The 14,760-nt window shown below is 48.8% G+C and overlaps 1 long non-coding RNA gene across 1 annotated transcript; it reads right to left on the minus strand.

The window, feature by feature from the left end:
• Positions 1 to 3,071: 3,071 nt before the first annotated feature.
• LOC143684539 (uncharacterized) lies at positions 3,072 to 14,525 on the minus strand. Its single transcript, XR_013176070.1, has 4 exons — positions 14,471 to 14,525; positions 14,142 to 14,188; positions 3,327 to 3,637; positions 3,072 to 3,170 (listed from the first exon to the last, which is right to left on the minus strand). It is a non-coding gene; the product is annotated as an uncharacterized LOC143684539 (long non-coding RNA).
• Positions 14,526 to 14,760: the final 235 nt, after the last annotated feature.

The raw sequence follows: 14,760 nt of genomic DNA on the forward strand, positions 1-14,760 counted from the left end.
GGGGCTTTGCTAGAGCCAGGGGAGGCAGCCCCCCATCTCTGAGACCAGGCGGTGCAGACGCCCACAAAATGTTTCAGGTCACGTCCGGGTGGGGTGCGGCCTCAGTGAGCACGTTGGCTGGAGACCTTGTGCCCACAACATGGCCAGAGAAAACCGGGCCGGAGGAGGTCAGTGTGGTGGCTCAGGCGACAGCAGGGTGCTGGAAGTTTCCTCTGGGTGGGTGGTGGGTCTCCACCAGGTGCAGGATCCCACAGGCTGCCCCGTCCCCACCATTTTCAGCACCAAGGAGAGCGGCCGCCAAAACAACGGGAAGCCTGTGCTCGGGGCGCCCTGCTGCCTGGGAGGCCCCCCTACCACTCACCCCCTCCTCCTGTTACCAGAATCGACCGGTTCCTCAAGGTCGAGCTCAAGGGCATCTCTTTGAAGTCTTCTTCCATGGTCCGCACAGGACCTTCGTGCTGCCAGTTGGCTCTCTCAGCCCACCCGTGTTGCCTGTCCACCTCTCCTCCAGACTGCTCAGGCATTCTGGCCACTGCCCATGGCAAAGTCACCCCAACCAGCCCTCCAAAGTGCCCTGCTCTGTCCTCCAGCCCCATCGGGCCCGAGAGGTGGGGTTGGTGCCCCCAAAGCACAGAGGGGTCAGGCGACTTCCCAAGGCTGCACAGCACTGAGGAGAGCTGGAGTCTGGGCCTTGCCTATGGCTTCCCTTCCTGTCAAGTCCAAACCCGGGGCAGTGCTGCAAGGCCGGGAGCCCAAGCACACATGTGGGAGGCACGTGGGGACACTTGGGGACCCGTGTGGCACCTGCTGCCTGCCCCACCCCATCTCCAGCTCCCCACACCCTTCCTTACATCCACCGCATGCCTTGGGGGCCACGGGAGGTCGCCAGCCCGTGCCCTGGGAGCAGGTGGAGGGCTGGCCACACATCCAAGCATCGCGGCTCAGGTCTTGCCCCTGGTGAGAGGCGCAGCCCCTTCTGTCAGCAAAAGGAGCCCAAGGGAGAGTGGCCAGTTCTCAGTGGCACAAGAGAGGCTTTGAGAAGCAGATGAGGGGCCTAAGGTCGGCACCCACCTTCTACACCTCATGGGAAAGCTGACCATGGAGCAGAGACCTCTGGGCCTGCCTCAGCCCTGTGACGGGCACCCTCCTTGGACATGCACCTGAGGCCACTGTTGTCAAAGCCCCCACTGGTGCCCTCCTGCCACCTGAGATGCACTGGGGTGATACTAGCTATGTGGGGAAAGGGCTTCCAGCACCCACAGGGGTCCCTGCTCACCCGGAGGTGGGGACGAGTGGGGATGGCAGCGAGCGGGGGCTCTTGGCAGGCAGGCCCTTCGGCACACGCCTCCTTTCCAGCTCTGCCTGACCTTGATGGTGGAGCAGGGGGTGCTGCCAGCTGATGTCCAGGGGCTGGGCCAGTGGCAGGGTCCCTATACACTTTACTGGATGAACTGGAGGCATGAGGTTGGCACAGGCCTGAAGAAGCAGAGTCCTTCTCTCAGCAAAAACCAGAGACTTAAGAGCCCAGGAACAGGGAGGGAAATTTCTAGATAAAGTAGCTCACCAGGAAATGCCAAATGAGAAACCACAGATCAAAACTGGAGCACTGAGGCTGAGCCAGGCCCACAGCCAAAGTTCACCCAAGCTCCAAATCCTGGTCATTCGAGACTGTACACAGGTGTGTGTGTGCACATGTGTGTGCACATCTGTGCACACAGGATACAGAGGCAGGGGCAATCCTGCTTCACTTGTGATGTCCTTGCATACACACATATGCACACACACCCTGGGCCACACACCCACATGTATATGCACACGTACACATGACCGCAAGTGTGCACACATGCTCACTCATACACACGGGCATTCACGCCTCAAAGCCAACCTGCCGTTGCTTTTCCCAGGCCCCATGAAGCGCTCTCTGGGAAAGCAAAGCAAAACTGCCAGCAGCTCCGCCTGGTGTCCTTGGAGCACTCTCCTTCCTGAGGTCCCTGCCTGATGGCCGGGAGTCTGGGGGAAACACATGGGTGGGTGGCTGGGGTCTGTGTGCGGCTCTTATCATGGGCAAACACTGAGCCAGGCACTGTCAGGGACGCAGCAGGCAGCACCTTGCCCCCAGGACGAGGACGCCATCAGCAGAGCAGATGGGTTGCACCAGGCGTGGAGGCAGTAGCGGCTTGGGCTATGGTTCCATCACATGGGGCAGGGGCTTGGGAGCAGCACAGGGATGGGAGCGGCAACAAGCCAGCCCCAAATCCCAAGGGACCGCTTCAGCAGGCAGACCCAGGAAGGGCAGCAGGACGCGGGGTGGGGGATTGCAGCCCTGTCCCCTGGAGAGAGTGGTGATTGGTTCAGAGTTAGAGACCTGCAGCCTGGAGGGTACAGAGCCTGGTTGAAGGTCACCCACTGACCGAAGCCTGCGACATCCCTCGGGAGACCTTTGGGAGGGTGTGGTGGGAGCTAAGCTGAGGCCACAAGGTAGATACAGGAACAGGGTGCAATCATCACCATGTCTATACAGGGAGGGGGCATGGATATCACCCCATCTATACAGGGGCGGATGCAGTCCTCACTGTGTCTATACGGGGAGGGGGCGTGGACATCACCACATCTATAAAGGGAAGGGGTGAACATGTCACTGCATCCCAGGCCATCCACCTTAACTCCTAACCTCTCGGACTGGCAGGGCCCATGGCCACACCCCCGGAGGCTGCCCAGGAGTCCCCCAGGGCCTCTGCATTGTCCCTGCCTGCCAAAGGGAGACCTGCTTGGTCAAGAAGGAAGTGGCTACTGCAGTGCTGGACTGCCAGGGGGTCTTCTACCCTTAGTGCTGGGCCGCAGAGCCCCTGCTGGTGTTAACCAGCTCCCCGGGTGGGTGCTGGGATGCTCTGGGGCTCTAACCCCCACCTGCACATTACAATCACCTGGGAAGATGTGAAAACCATGTGGGCCTTCCTGAGACCCACCAAATCAGGATCTAAGACTGGTGGGGGTGATGCTGGCCAGAGAATTTTTGAAGTTCCCCCGACGATTCCAATATGTAGCCAGTGGGGAGGAACCAAGAGTTCAAGCGAATGGGTCTATTCATGTCACAGAATCAGAGCAGCCGCCATCCTCTTGGTGACACCGCAAGCCCAGCTCCTTTGTAGAAGGGCCCGCTCGGCCCAACACTGCAAAAGGGAAACGGGTCTCTGTGAGTGAGAAGGGGATCCACTGCAAGTGCACAGGCAAGGGACAGAGGAGGCATCTCCAAACCAGTTCACAGTGGGAATGTGAGTTAGGGCTTTTCTAGGTAAAGGAAATAGGGTTGGAGTCAAACCAAGTACCAGCCGCACGATGCACTCCTGTCAGGTCGGCGATGAGGCTGGGTCTTCACGGGGAGGGCAGGTGTCTCGTCCTGTGTTGTCTCCAGCATGTCTTGTTGCTCCAGCTCAGCAATTAGCTTTAGATGTTGGCGTGCAGGCTCTCACGTGCAGGGTCTCATGATGCTTTTCTTAGCTGACTGCTCAGGAATGTCAAACGTTTGTTTTTTGAGGAGGAAGCCCCTGATTTTCTCAGCTCCAGGGTGCTCCTGATGTGATTCTGTTATCTGATTGCTGTGAGCAGGACTGAGAAGGTCTGGTTAGTTTCCTGGGAACTAAGTACAAAGAGCAGACTAGTAAGATTGAGTTAATAGAAACCAGTTCAGATAGGGAGTTAGAGGATCCAGAGCTGCTCAGATGAAGAAATCTTCAATAAGCATATTTTCCAGCTATCATTGTGTGGAAAGAATAGTCTAGGTGATGGGGGGAGTTGTTAAAAATTTATACTCAAGTAGCAGCTCAGACCTGCTGCCCGAGTACAAGGGGAGTACCCAAGGATCTCTGAGATTCTGAGATGGCTCAAGTTTAGGAGATGCTGAGGTGGCTCAGCATGATCAAGGGGCAAACTCCAATATTGGAAAGTACATGTGGTAAATGATACCATAGCCTGATGTCATGTGTATACTGGAGGAAAAACCAGTATGACCAACCAACCAACCAGCCAGCCAGTTAACCAACCAACCAGCCTGCCAATCAACCAATCAGTTAGTCAGCCAGCCAACCAGCCAGCCAGCCAACCAACCAGCAGTCAACCAAACAATCAGCCAGCCAGCCAACTAATCACCCAGCCAACCAACCAAACTACCAACCAGCCAGTCAACCAACCCACCAGCCATCCAACCTACCAACTAATCAACTAGCCAAATTATGTTCTAATTTTTTGTTTTGAAATAATTTCAGACTTTGACAAAGTTGCAGAAATAATACAAAGCATCTCTGTGCACCTCCAGCCCGATTCCCAGTGCTGGCACTGGATGCAACATCCTTTGCAGTCCCTGTTTTTCCCTGAGGGTCTCCTCTGGGTCACAGTCCCACCTGGAGCTGCACTGCACTGGCTTCTCCCGTCCCCTTGGCTTCCTCACCAGGGACAGTCCCTCAGCTGTGCTTTTCCGACTGACACTTATCAGTCAGCGGCTTGAAGACTAGCCCTCTGTGATGGTGTGAAACTCTAAGGACCCCCAGAGACTGTGTTCTTAAATTTAATCCATTCCTATACTGAGGATCTGTTGTGGGCGGGACCTTTTGACTAGGTTATTTCAGTTGAGATGGTCCTGAGTGGGTCTTATTCCCATTACTGGAGTCCTTTTTAAGAGAAGAAATTCAGAGAAACATGCAGAGGCTGGGAGAGAAGGACACAGACAGAGCAGCCAGAAGCTGAAGGCAACGAAACCCAGAGACAAAGGGCCAACCGCTGCCTGTCCAGCCCCCCACTCCCGAGTGACAGAGGAGCCCAGGACTCTAGCAACCGGGCAAGGGCGAGGGTATCGTCTGATGATCCCTAGCTTTGGACATTTCCATGGCCCCAGAACTGTAAGCTTGTAAACTAATAAATCTCCAAAAGGCACCCCATCACATGGCCTGCTCTTAGGACTCTGTGATGTGGATTTCCGTCTCTGGGCTCACAGGCGCCTGTCGGCTCTCCTCACCGTGAAGTTCCCAGTTTTCCTCCATAATGAATAAGCACTTTGTGTGGGAAAAGCCACAGCTTGGTGTCCGGCTCCCCTCCCCGGGCTGTCACCCACCTCTAAGGATTAGCATCCGTCAGCGATTCTTTCCTCAAACAGTTGTTACTGCCGTAGCTTTCTATTTCCATATTACTGCTGCATTGATTGGTTTGAATTCTGCTACAAGAAAGGGTTTTCCCTTCTTCCCCATTTATTTATTTATTTGTCTGCTTATTTAAAATCAGAATGGATTTAAGGATTCTTGCTTAATTTAGAGGGTTATAATTTCTTCTAGTCATTTTTTTTTTTTTTGATGCTCAGATTGTCTGCATTTGGCCTGTGAACCCATCCATACTTTTCAGCACACGATGGGCAGGCTCACCTTTTACTTTCCAGCCCCAGCCCTAGAATCTGTTTTTCTCCAAGAGACAGTAACTCTTTGATCATCATCCATTGGAAATAGTTTCCCATTCAGCCTTTAGCATGAAATGTCCTTATGATTTTTTAGCATGTAGAATTTTTTTTTATATTCTCATCATGATCATTTCTTAGAACATTTACATCAATTCAGAAAAAGAAATAAAAAGAAAACAGAAAAAAGTTCATACATACCCTACCCCTTTGCCCTCCCTTTCATTGGTCACTTGCATTTCAATCTACTAAACTCATTTTAACATTTGTTCCCCTTATTTTTTCTTATTTATATTTTTATTTTAACATTAAAAATTTTAAATATATGTAAACATGGTAGGAAATGTAAATCACATAGCCCTCTATAAAATCTTTAAACTCAATAGTGTATCACATAAGACAGTAGGAAATAAATTTCTAACATCTGAAATGCCAAAATTATTTCCATGCTATTATTTCTGTGAACTGTACTAGACAATTATTTTTAAAAATTTTTTTAAATTTATGATACATAACCACATACAAGCACAAACATTCCACCACATGATCATTCTGTTCTTGTTATACAATCAGTAACTCACAATATCATCACATAATTGTATAGTCATCACCATAATCACCACCCAGAACACTGGCATCAATTCAGAAAAAGAAACAAAAAGAAAACAGAAGAAGATTCATACATACCATACCCCTTCGCCCTCCCCCTCACCGATCACCAGCATTTCAATCCACCGAACCCATTTCAACATTTGTTCCCCCATTATCATTTATTGATTTTATTTTTTTGTAGTCATCCTCTCTTTTGTAATTTAATTAATTTTAATAAAATTATTTTTTATATAGCCAAATCGATTAATCCTTTCACTCAACTCCTGAATTTGGTACCAAGCTTAGGAATATTAAATATTGACCTGTATTTCTTACTGGTACTTTTATGGTTTAATTTTTACATTTAAAGGGGACGCCGACAAGAGCCTGAGGAAGAACTTCCTAGCGCCCTGACAGGTCTGCAGGCGGAGGATGGGCGCTTGAAGTGGGTCCCGGCCACAGGAGGCGCGTGGCCGACTCATGCGCTGCATGTAGCCGGCGTGCTGAGTGGCAGGGCAGAGCAGGGGGCCTTGCTGGCACTTTTCCTGTGTCTAAGCTGACCCTTGTGCCAGCGAAGCCGTGAGCACCACCCCGGGGCAGCACCTGGAGGGGTTACAAGGAGGAGAAGCTGCTTTCCTCTGAGGGCCACCCAAGGTCCAGGTGCGGTCACCCCACCCCTGTCCCTAGCTCCAGGCATCTTGGGGGGCCCGGGGTCAGGGACAGCTGGGGACATATTCTCTGCACCCTCCCTTAGGCCCTGTCCCTCCTCCTGGCTGGGGTAAGGGCTGCTGCTGCTGCCCTGGTGCCATGGCCCCCAGCCTCCTCGTGCGGCCGCCGCCTGCCTGCTCCTGGGCCGGCTTGGGCAGTGGGCTGTGCTCAGCAGGCGCCCGGGACCTGTTTTCCCAAAGGACCTGATGCGGAGATGTGAGCCAAGCAAGCCAAGATGAAGCGCATGTTGGCAGGCAGTGGGGGGTAGGGGCGCCGAACGTAGGGGAGGGCTCCAAGTGTATGGGGGGCTTCTGAGCAAGGGGGAGTGCAGAGGGGCTTTGCGTATGGGGAGGGGTAGTAGCTCCAAGCATGACAGAGCTCCAAGTGTGTGTGGGGGGGTGTCCAAGTGGGGCAAAGGACTCTGAGCATGGGGGTAGCCAAGTGGGGGAGCCCTGAGTATGGGATGTGCTCTGAGCATGAGGGAGGGCACTGAGCATGGGAAGGTGTGAAGTGGGGTGCTCCGTGTGGGAGCGCAGGTGCAGAGCAGGCTCCTTGGTGCTGTTGCACCCGCCCTCAGCCCAGGCTGCCCCCCACCTTGCAAAGGGCCTTGCTGGACCCGCTGATTCAGGGGCTGGGAGGAGAGCGAGAGCTAGGCCCCAGGGCAGGCGCGCGGGGCTGCTCTGCCACTGCCCTGGAGGCCCCCGCCTGGAGGAGCTGGGCCAAGCCCCTCCCTGGAGGCCTCTCCCGTAGCCCTGCCACATGAGCAGATGTTGGGGTCCTCTGGCCTTGGCGTTCTGGGGTCACCCTCCCGCAGTGCGGACCCACAGGGCACTGAGGCTCGAGAGCAAACAGTGCATTTGGAAAGGAAGAGATAAAACGATCTCCATCCACAGAAAACATTATCTGCACAGAAAAACCCACCACAGAATTGACCAGCAAAAGCTACAGGAATAAGTGAATTGTGCAAGGTCACCAGATACAAAAATCAATCATGTTTCTATATACGAGCCATGAAAAATTGCAAATTTAGATTTAAAAACAAGTCCATTTACAATGGCACCAGAAAAGCCATGAAACAATTAGACATGAATCTAATAAGTGTCAATTCTGTAAACTGGAAACTAAAAGCATCGATTAAAGAAATCAAGGAAACCTCAGCTGGAGGGAGGAGCTGATTTCGAGGGTGGAGGCTCCGCGCCGTCTGGCAGGCCCCGCCCCCCAGGCCTGGCTACTCCAGCGCGAGTCCAAGCGAGAGCCCAGCAGTCTTTCTTTCTGTAGGAATGGACAGACCTCATTTTAAAATTGGGGTGGAAAGACAAAGGAATCAGAACTACCAAAGCAATTTTGAAAAAGAACAAGAACAAGATGATTGATGCTACCTGATCGCAAAACTAACTATACCGCCAGTAGGAACAGCATTTTATTCATGAGAGGGTAGACACATAGCCCCGGGGAACAGAACAGAGACTCCAGAATTAAACCCACACATAAACAGTCGATTTATTTTCAATGAAGGTACAAGGACAGTTTAATGGAGGAAAGGGTAGTCTTTTCAGCAAATCATGCTGGAACAGTTAGGCATCCATATGCAAAAATAAGTAAGTAATAAATAATATTTGCCCCATGCCTCATAGCATATACAAAAATGAATTCAAAATAGTTCATAGACTTAAATGTAAAACCTAAAACTCTAAAACTTCCGGAAGAAAATATAAAATAAAATATTTTTGATTTTGGGTTAAGCAAAAGTCTTAGCTATGACACTAAAGGCATTGATCCATAAAAGAATAAATTTAACTTTGTTGAAATTAAGAACTTCTGCTCAAAGACATTGATTAGCAGACGAAAAGAGACGCTGCCAAGGGGGAGGAATTATTTTAAAATCATATCTGATAGAAAATTTGTATCCAGAATATATAAAGAACTCTCAAAACTCAGTAATAACCCAATGTTTTTAAGTGAGCAAAAGATTTGGATAGACACTTCAACAAAGAAGACATATGGATGACCAATAAGCACATAAAATACATTGAAGATCCTTAATAATTAGGCACATGCAGGCTAAACAAGTCAAACGTCCTTCAGTAAGCGGATGGACAAACAAATGAGTATATCCCTGCAATGGAGATCTATTCATCTATAAAAGAAACAAACTGCTGCAGCCAGCCGCAATGAATGTCGATGACTCTCAAAAGCATATGCTCAGTGAAGAGGCCAGACTCAAAATGCTGCATACTTTATGATTTCATTTATATACAGTTTGAAAGAAAGCAAAACTGTAGGGACAGACAGTGGTCAGTGTTTGCCAGGAACTGGGGGAGGGAGGAGGGGTTGACTACAAAAGGGCACTGGGGAATTTTTGGTAACTGGACCTGTTCTGTTTCTCAGTTATGGATACATGAGTGCATACTTTGTCAGAGCTATGCATTTTCCAGTGTGTTTGCCAAAACTGTGCATTTTCATTATTTATAAATACCTTAATTAAGAAATGAAAAATGTTTGCATTAGATATCTTTTTCCATTCATTTAATATTTTTCCAGTTGTTTTTGTTTGCTGGATGATGGGGTCACAGGTCATTATTTTTCCATGCGAGTATCCCATTATTGAATTTTTGTTTGTTTCTTTGTTTGTTTATTTTGCTTGCTTGTTTGTTTTTTGGGAAGTGCATGGACTGGGAATTGAACCCAGGTCTCCCTCATGGCAGGCGAGAATTCTACCACTGAACTACCCATGCACCCCCTGCATTCATTTAATTTTATCCACATGTATCTTTATATTTAGAATGTGTCTCTTGTAGCCAGCATGTAGTAGGATCTTGCTTTGTTTTGCATGTGCTGTCACTTTCTGCCTTTCAATTGGACCATTAACATTTAATGTAATTATTTAAATGGTTGGATTTATGTTTACCATTTTATTTTTATTCTGTTGATCCCCTCTGTTTTTGTTTCTTTATTTTTCTTTTCCCACCTTTTTTGAGATTAGTGAATACTTTTCAGCATTACATTTTAATATATGTATTGGCTTTCTGGCTATCTTTCCTTCTATTAGTTTTTTAGTGATTGTTCAATATATATATATATCCTTCACCTTTCAAAGTCTACTTAGAGTTAATATTTTACCACTTCAGGTAAAATATAGAAAGCTTGCAACCATTTTGGTAGGTCCATTTCCCTACCGCATTCCACCCCACCCCTCCAGACTTATATTATGGTTGTCATATGTATTTCATCCACATACAGTGAATAGCCCACTAGAAAATGTTATTATTTTTTATTTATATAGTCATATATATTATATATAACTTAAGAGGAGAAAAGTGATACTTTGTATTTACTCAGATATTTATAATTTCTGTTCTTCTTCCTCTATTTCTGAAGATATGTTTCCTTCTGGTATCATTTCCCTGAAGCCTAAAGAACTTTCTTTAGTGTTTCACATGGAACAGGTCTTTTGGTAATATATTTTCTTAATTTTTCTTCATCTGAGAATATATTTATTTTATCTTCATTACTGAAGGATATAGTCACTGGAAATGAAATTCTTGATTGAAAGATCTTTTCTTTGAGAACTTTACAGATGTTATTTCACTCTCTTATGGCTTCCATGGTTTATGATGAGAAATTTTCTGTCATTTGAACTGTTGTTTTGTGTGCATAATGTGTTGTTCTTCTCTAGCTACTTCCAGGAGTTTTTCCTTTGATTTTCAGCAGCTTGATTGTGATGTATTTAAGCACAACTTTCTTTGAGTTTATCCTCTTTGGAGTTCACCAAACCTCTTAAATACTTAAATTTATGACTTTCTCCAAATTTGGAATGTTTTCAACCATTAGTCCTTCAAATAAACTTTTTTTTAATTTTAAAAAAAAATTTTTTTTATTAATTAACGGAAAAAAAGAAATTAACCCAACATTTAGAAATCATACCATTCTACATATGCAATCAGTAATTCTTAACATCATCACATAGATGCATGATCATCGTTTCTTAGTACATTTGCATCGGTTTAGAAGAACTAGCAACACAACCGAAAAAGATATAGAATGTTAATATAGAGAAAAAAATAAAAGTAATAATAGTAAAAACAAAACAAAACCAAACAAAAACCTATAGCTCGGATGCAACTTCATTCAGTGTTTTAACATGATTACTTTACAATTAGGTATTATTGTGCTGTCCATTTTTGAGTTTTTGTATCTAGTCCTGTTGCGCAGTCTGTATCCCTTCAGCTCCAATTCAAATAAACTTTTCTACCCCAAGTTCTTTCTCCTCTCCTTCTAGGGCTCTAATTGTATATGGATCTTTTAATATTATTCCACAGGTCCCTGGAAATCTGTTCTTTATATATAATATGTATTTTTTTCTCTTTTCTTCAGATTGAATTATTTCTAGTTATTTTCAAATTCATTGACTTTCTTCTTTCACCTTCATTGTGACATTTAGTCCATCAGTTAATTTTTTATTTCTAATATTGTACTTTTCAGTTCTAAAATATTCACTTGGTTACTTTTGAAATTTCTGCAGAGAATTCTAATCATTGTGTGTGTTTATCTTACAAACATACTTATAATTGCTGCCTTAAACATTTGGCTCATCTCAGGGTTGACAGCTGATAATTGACTTTTCTCTTGAGAATTGGTTGCATCTTCCCAGTTGTTTGTATTTTTGTAATTTTGTTTGCATCCTGGACATTGTAAGTGCTATGCATATGGACTCTGAGTCCTGTTATAATCTGAAGAATTCTGAAGAATGTTGATGTGTTTTATTTAGCAGGCATGTTCACCATAAATTCGGACTTCTGTAGACAATGCTTCAAGTGTTCAGTGTTCAAAGCCTGTGCTGTGGTGGTTTGGGTCTGTCGCATGCATTGTTATCATGTGGGCTCCTACGCAGACTTGGAAGGTTCATTTTCTGACTGTCTCCCTTCCAGGATCCCCTACACTCTTTTGCTTGTAAGGTTCCTTTTCCTGGTTTTTCTGGCCAAAAATGTGGGGTTTCTAGTGGAGTGCTAGCCTCTCATGCTGCTGCATTGATCCAACACTGGGCTTGGCACTTGGGGCACAATCTCAAGGAAATAAAAGGAAAAGGGGGGAGGAGATTCACCCTTGTTCAGTCTCTTCTCCAAGTTCTGACTTCCCTCCACAATCTGTCTCCTTTGTTTACTTTTCAGAGTCCTCAGATAGTTGTTGTTTTTGTATTTTGCTTGTATTTTGAGCAATACATCCCTCAGCCGGAGGGATGGTCCTCAGAGGGTTTGCACCATCATAGGAAAATGGGCACCTCAGGGCTTATGTTTAAACATCAGCTTCCTTGTTCCTCTCAAGGGTTTCCTGACAACAAAGCATGGTGGACGGACCTTCCTAACCAGGAAAGGCAGGTGTGGGGACCTGGCTGCCTGCTGGGTACATGGTGGTGCCGTTAGCTCCAGGAGGCAATGCTGGCTGCGGCTGGGGACAGTCTCCATCTGCAGCCCTCAAAGGAGGGCATCTCCATTGAGCAGCAGGGAGGCTGTGCTCAGAAGCTAGGTTAGGTCAGCACATTATGATGTACTGTCTTCCCTATTTGAGTGCAAACAGGGCTAAAAGGCTCACATACAAGGCAGCGGAAGCAGCTGCCAGCCCCACAACCATGGGAGTCGAAGGGGCAGGAAAGCGGGATGCAGAGCTGGACTCACAGAGTCTGAGCTGAGGGTGCTGGAGAGACCACATCCCCTGCCCACCGACCCATGAAGTACACCCAAGTGCACACTCTGAGTCAGAGCTGAGGGCTGCAGCCCATCCTCACCCCCACCCTGCCCTTCTAAGCCTCTTCAGCTCCTTCAGGCAGCAAAGTCCTTGTCAGCCCCTGCATCTTCTCGGCTCTTAGCTCCAGCTCCGGAGGCAGCATTCCCCATGTCAATAATTGATGGCAGAGCCCATGTGCTCGGAGGTGGCAGGCAGACAGGGCAGTCTGGCCGGATGGACAGTGACTCAGTGGGGAGGGAGGAGCGGGAAGCAGAGACGCCCTTGCACAAACCCAGCCTGTCCGGTAACCGGCAGGAGGAGGGACATGAGACATATGGGCCATGACAACTTAATGGCCTTTGGCTCAAACACCCTCTGCATTTGCTGGTGCCGGGGAGAAACCGCGAGCTGAAGCCGTTCTCTAATCACTCTTCCTGGGGCCTGCCAGCACCCGGGCATTCAGCCGCCGCAGGGCTGGGAAGGAGACCAGCAGCTCCCCTCCCCCCAGGCCCACCTCCAGATGCATGTGCCTGGCCCACCCCTCCCCTACACCTATCCTTTCCTGGCTTGGTGAGCTTCAGCCACCCCCTTTCATACATCATCTGCATGGCCAAGTTCCTGCACTGTGCCCCTCTTTGTCTCTCAAAGACTCTCCTTCTGTGCTTTGCCCCCCAAGTTCAGCCCTAGATCTCTTGCTGGAGGGCTGCACTATCCCCAAACCAGCCCCTCTGCTCCCCACCTCCCATTTGTTCTCCTCGCAGCAGTCTGAGCTATAAGGAGAGAGTTCCCCATGGGACTCCTCCCACTGAGAGTCCCTGTTCTGCTCACCAGGTAGCTCCCACACAGATGCCTGAGTGTACTGCCCCCCAAATCTGGTTGGAACACTCCAGTAGCCTCCAGTTGATGAAAATCATTATCTGGCTATTGGCCCCTTTAGGGCTGTCTCATCACACACCCCCACACCCCTCCCCAAGCCAGCTCCCACCTTTGGGGGTTTCTGTACCTGGAGCATCCCCCCTCTGGCCTCTGGGCCTTTGCAGGTGCTGTTCCCCTGCATGGAATGGTCTCTGCTACCCCCACTGAGAACTCTCCATGCCTCAGCTCACTCGTGCCTTCTGCAGGGAGCCTGGGTGAGGTCAGACTCAGCTGCTTTTCCCTCAGCACTGGAAATTTTTTCTTATTTTCATGATGACTGGGTTGTCGCCTGCCTTGCCAATAGACACTGCAGAGTGTCCTGTCCCTGTTCTTCTCTCCAATAGGACCACTGGCCTCTAGCCAAGACTGGCACTTGCTAGGTGCTCGGTAAGTGCTTGTCAAATGAATGTTTAAAAGCTGAGAGTGCTGGCAGCTCACACACATCATCATCACCCTTGTCATCTTCACTATCATCATCATCGTCATCACCACCATCATCACCACCATCATCACCACCATCATCACCACCATCATCACCACCACCATCACCACCATCACCACCATCACCACTATCACCACCATCATTATCATCATCATCATCCCCATCACCACCACCATCATCATCATCATCACCACCATCATCACCACCACCATCATCACCACCATCATCAACACCACACCATCATCATCATCACTATCAACACACCATCATCCTCATCACAGGGAGAAGCACTGTGCACCCAGGAAGCTTACACGAGGTGAGACCTACCTGTGCAGAGGTCTGGGGTGGAAAGAAGCACCGTGCACCCATAGCATCTGTGGAGGCAATTAATCAAGTGAGAGGAGAGTGCGGGGGGTGGGGGGAGACCCAGAGGCCAGGGTGTGCTTCAGCCAAAGGGTAGCAGCTGAGCTCCTGTGGGAAGTACATCTACCAAATGCCTCAAGAAAGTGCTCGGTGTCAGCTGGTGTGGCTGGCGGCCTCACCCCCTAGATGTGCCAGGGTGTGCCCACCTCCCTTAGATGTGCCAGGGTGTGCCCACCTCCCCTGGATGTGCCAGGGCGTGCCCACCTCCCCCTGGATGTGCCAGGCGTGCCCACCTCCCCTGGATGTGCCAGGGTGTGGTGCTGTGTGGATCTGGCATGCTGTTCTGGTTGCTGCCCTGTGCCATAAGGCCCTGGAGGTCGGCTCGAAGACAGCCCTTTTATGACGTTCATGGAGACTGTGGGTCAGGCCTTTGGACAGGGCACACGGGGTGGGCCTGTCTGTTCCATGTTGGGGGCCTGGCTGAGGAGGACGTGGGGGCTGCAGGCTGGACCGCCACGGGGGCTGGGGCTCCTCACAGTGCGCAGCCCCGGGACCCACCTGGAAGCCGAGTCTCCTATGGCCA

This window comes from Tamandua tetradactyla, chromosome 1 (assembly GCF_023851605.1).
Source record: "Tamandua tetradactyla isolate mTamTet1 chromosome 1, mTamTet1.pri, whole genome shotgun sequence".
NCBI lineage: Eukaryota > Metazoa > Chordata > Mammalia > Pilosa > Myrmecophagidae > Tamandua > Tamandua tetradactyla.